Here is a 5,400-nt window from a genome sequence, read left to right on the forward strand (position 1 = left end):
TCCATAAATCTGATACTAGTCCATAAGTCAGATACTAATCCATAAGTCAATCCTAGTCCATAAGACCAATACTAGTCCATAAAACCGATACTAGTCCATAAGTCTGATACTAGTCCCTAAGTCTGATACTAGTCCATAAGTCAGATACTAATCCATAAGTAAATACTAGTCCATAAGTCAGATACTAGTCCATAAAACCGATACTAGTCCCTAAGTCTGATACTAGTCCCTAAGTCTGATACTAGTCCATAAGTCCGATACTAGTCCATAAGTCTGATACTAGTCCATAAGTCTGATACTAGTCCATAAGTCCGATACTAGTCCATAAGACCAATACTAGTCCATAAGTCAATACTAGTCCATAAGACCAATACTAGTCCATAAATCTGATACTAGTCCATAAGTCCGATACTAGTCCCTGAGTCCCTCCTCAGACTCATGGAGCCCCAGGCAATGATGCAGAATGCAGGCAGATCACAGGCCCCAGGCCAGTAAGTGCACCCAAAGGCAGTGGCCCCATCACAGGGCTAGCAGCAACCAGCATCAGCCAACAGAAAGGTGAAAGCAGAAAGAGAGGTGTGTGAGTGGATTGGTGGGTGGGGGTTCCCAGGACCCCCCTGATGAGAATGCCACACCCACAAGGAGGCACCATCAGGGTGTGACCTGATTGGCAGGTTGACTACCACCCCTACACTTTTATGTATGTTCAAGTTGACGTGAAATTTAATGATTACTGCAGGGTGATTACCATTTAATTTATTAGCTTGGAATGGTTATGATGATCTTGTGGTAATCATGTACTTGCAAAGTGACCTGAGTTGAGTGCCAAGACCTAAAATATTGTGCACCTCGGAGGTAAAGCCCGGAGAAGCACTTAGAAATAGGTGTTGGTCCAATATGGTGAGTTGAGTGTGCACCCATGCCATTGGCTTGTACCATGGGTTCTGAAAACATGGTGTGAACGTGTGTGTACTGGTAGAGGTGCATACAGAAATACACACCTGCATGTACCTTAGGCTTCCCCAAAGCTGGCCAGCTTTGCTGGAGTGAAGAACTCTTTGTCCAGTCAATCTAGGACATTGATCGAATGTGTCAGGTATATTAGACAGTGAGCAACGAGAAACATAATAAAACTCTCAGGTTCCGTTATCTTTTCAATTAAGATTTTTCAGTGTTTTATTGCGTTATTGTTGAGTTTGGGGGTGTTTGTTTGTTTTCTTTCCCATTTTCTTTTTGTATGTTTTTTCTTTATAGGAAATCTAGGGTAGGTAAATCTATAAACAAAAACAAAAAGGGTTAATCGTTTCTTGGGGTGATGGCAGGGAAGTTGGTGGGATATGGGGAGCTCATCGTAACAAGGACGAAGAAGTGAGTTTTCTAAAATTGATGGTGATGATGCCTGCACATCTCATTTCAATACAAGGAAACCATTGAATTGTATGATATATGTGAATTATATGTCAATAAAGCTGTTCCAACCACTTTAATGAAATAAAAACTCCAATCTAAAACCCTTGAGCCATCCCCGACCCATGAAGACGTCATGGAACAGAAGAGAATACCTCCCTCATCTTCCCAAGGCTGTCAGTCTTCATGGGAGCAAACAGCTTCATCTTTCTTCTGTGGAGCGGCTGGTGGCTCCCAACAGCCATCATGCCAGTTAGCAGCTGAGCACTGTCACCACTGGGCCACCCAGGTGCCTTTCCAAATTAAATGCAGGACGTAAAAGTACGCCGTTTTGGAGGGAAAACAAGGACGTTGCAGTACACCATCTAAGGTCTTTCAAGACAAGTGAACAACATTGAACGTGCCATTGGGTGTATTCCAACCCATAGCAACCCCGTGCCTCACAGCCGGGTCCTGTGCCATCTGCGTGCTCACTGGCGTGTTAGAGTCTGCTGTCGTGGATTCATAGGCATCATAAACTACTGCGGCTTCTGGAAGTGGCAGAGTAGTCCACCGCTCAGGCCAGAGAGTGGTGTTCTGGAGCCAGCTCCTCCTGGCTTCTGAAAGCCAATTGTGAAATAGCCAGGGATGGTGCAAGCAGATTGTTAAGCCATTGGAATCTGAAAACTGGCCACTTTAGGGATATTTACACCACAGGAATTGGCAAACATGACAAGCCAGGGTTTTGTCCTCCCAGAGAGCACTGATCAGCACATAAAGAAGTCCACACGTTGTTTAAAAACCACCTTGATGAAAAAGTCCAGGTTTGCAACCCCGCTTGGTGGGCAGTCTCCTTCCTCCCCAACTCTTAGATTTAACTTCTTCCCCCTGAGTAATTCCAAGCCTGGCTTCTCCTTTCCCCTTCTTTCACTAGGTGCTCGCAACCCCCCAGTTCTGTTATAACGGAACATGAATTTATAGGGTGTGAGTAGCGAAGAACAGGAGCTTGGAGTCTGGACACAGACTAGGTACATGTGAGTTTGAACCGGCACGTCTAGACGTGCCATTTGGGCCACACTCACGTTTCGATGCATTCATTGTCTCCATTAGTGAAAGGGCCATCATTCCTATAGAATAAAGTCGTTGGAGCCCTGTGGGGTGGTGGCTCATGGGTCGGGCTGCTAATCTCAAGGTCAGCAGTTCAAACCCACCAGTCGGGCTAAATGTCATACATGTCAGTCTCAAGAGCTGGAAGATTCTCGTCGATCCGACAGGATGCTGTAAGTCCAAACGGACTCGACGGCAGTGGGTTCTGCTGCGTTCTAATGAAGTTTCTGCATAAATAGTAGCAGCATCTTGCTTATAGGGTTGCTGGAGGGATGAAATGAGTTATTATATATAAAGAATTCAGAACACTGTCTGGTACGTGCCCCCTAGGACTGTACATGAATTTATTTATTTGGGGATGGAGCTTATCATACATATTGTTTCTCTTCCATTGTGTATAGTTCTATTAATATACAAGCATTGCCAGAGATGCAGAACTCGAATTTAGCTTTTTTTCCCGGCAGGTATTGGACACCTGATGTCTTTGGGGCCTCGATCTAGACATCTAAGGAATTCCCGTTGTCACACCTGATGCCATCTTCCCAGAGTGAGCTGTAAGCCCTGAAAAAGAGCAACTCCAAAGTGGGTGGGGCCAGGAGAGCCACACTATCTGGGAGTCAGGGCCAGGAGAGCAAGTGACCTTTCCTTGAGTTGAACTGATACAACTTACCACTGATAGTCAAACCCACTGCCATTGAATCCTTTCCAACCCATAGTGACCTTATAGGACAGAGATCAACTGTTCCTTAGGCTTTTTAAGACTATACATCATTATGGGAGTAGGAAGCCTCATCTTGCTCCTATGGTGTGGAGGGTGGGTTTGAACAGCTGACCTTGCAGAAAGCAGCCCAAAGCTTTAACGCACTGTGTCACCAGAGCTTCTTCCAACTATAACACTCAGTCTATGTGGTAGTTACATAATCTCATGTCAACTTGAGGGTATTAAGTGTGAAGGGTTGGAGTCTAGCCTGTCACTCAGGTCACAGCCCAATGATGCCTCCATGTGGGCACAGCCTTCTCATGAGGATTCTGGGAACTTTCTCTCTATCTCTGCCTCGGTCTTCCTGTTGACAAGCCATACAGAGACTTGCTGAGCCCTGCAAGAACCTCTCTCTCTCTCTTTCTCTCTCTGCTTCACCTTCCTGTTGAAGAGCCACACTTGGAGACCTGGTGGAGCCACATGGAGATCCATGCCAGTGCTGTGATATTTCCACCACCATTGAATCCACAAGACTTTGCACTCACAGTCCTGTGATCTTCCTGCATTTTGCCTCATGCATGTGCCGCGTGAGTCTGAAGAGGAATGCATGGAGCAGTATGGGACTTATGGGCTAATATCGGACATATGAATTTGATATGGAGTAGGTGGGGATGTTTTCTTAATATACAATTGCTCTATGATATAAAGCTTTCTTATAAATATATAAGTGTACCTGGATTTGTTTCTCTAGTCAACCTGGCACAACACAGTCAATAATGGAGTGCATAAGACTTTGTCTTATTCTCTGGTGCGTTTGTATGCATATTTAACTGCCATGATGTCCTCTCTTATCCCCCCCTCCCACCCACTGGGTTAAAACTGTAAAGGAAGAGGTTTTGTCTGTATTCCTTTGTGTCCTGATTCAGTGCTGCCTACTTCGTAGGAGTTCAGTGAATATTCTTTGGTCTCTTTGGGTTTTCTATAAGCCTAGGGAATCTTCTGTAAAGATTGCTGTTGACGTTCGGTGCCATCGCGTCAGTTCTGACCCACCGTGACCCCATATACGCCAGAACAAGATGCTGTCCAGTCCTGCACCAGCCTCACAATTGTTCTGTTTGAGCTCGTTGTTGTAGCCCTTGTGGCGATCCATCTTGTCACGGGTGGTCTTCTTTCTCATTACCCCTCTACTCTGTGATGATTATAGCCAAGAAAACCCAAAGGGGCAGTTCCACTCTGTTACACAGGGTCACTGGGACTCAGAATCGATTTGGTGGGCACCCAACAGTAGCAACAGGATACCACACTGGTTGCCGTCGAGGCAGTTGACTCAGGGTGGCCCCCACATGTGCCAGAGGAAAACTGTGCTGCATAGAATTTCCTTTTTCTGTAAACTTTAGGTGATTTAGGTCAAGATTTACAGAGGCGCTCATGAAGTTTACATTCAACCATTTATGTACATTTAGTTTACATTCAACCATTTATGCACATTTTGTTTGAACTCATCCGTTTCAGTCCCCTCCATGTCCCTTTGCTTACCCCACTTCCCATCAGTGTTTCCTGTTTCCATTTTTCCTTCTTTCCTAACCCTCTGCCCTTGATCTTATATGGTTTATCACTCTAACATGCGGTGAGTTCTCATCCAGAAGGGTGGCTGAGGACCATATTCTGAGACACCCTTAAGGGACCCACCTGTCTCTATCTGACCAATAAGCCTGGTCTCGTTTATGATTTTGAGGTCTTTTCTGGTGAGTTTGAACCTCCACATCTTCTCCCACTCTATCCTTTCCATGCGATGCTTTTCATAGTAATTGGTAGGTGTAGCTGGGCACCATCTATTTCTTCTGGTCTCAGGGTTGTGGAGACTGAAGTTTGTGTGTTCCCTTAGTTCATTGGGCCACTTGTTTCCTTGTGTCTTTCAGTCCTCATCACCCCTCCCATTTGCAGATAGAGAGAGACCAATAGTTGCACTTTAAGTGGCTGCTCATGAGCTTTTAAGGCCGCAGGCACTGCTCACTGAAGCAGGATACAGCACATTGTCTTTGTGAACTCTGTTATGTTAATCGACCATAGTGTCCCTGAGATTATGGTGCTAGGCCCTGGGCCCAGCAACTCCTTCCCTCAGGATGTTTTGTTATGTCTGAGAAGTTTACATAACTTTGCCCCACTACATACATGACTATATTTGCAGCAAAAATAAATATATAAAT

The sequence above is a fragment of the Echinops telfairi genome, unplaced genomic scaffold (genome assembly GCF_000313985.2).
Source record: "Echinops telfairi isolate 266 unplaced genomic scaffold, ASM31398v2 ScPeMD7_5868;HRSCAF=6743_0, whole genome shotgun sequence".
Lineage (NCBI taxonomy): Eukaryota > Metazoa > Chordata > Mammalia > Afrosoricida > Tenrecidae > Echinops > Echinops telfairi.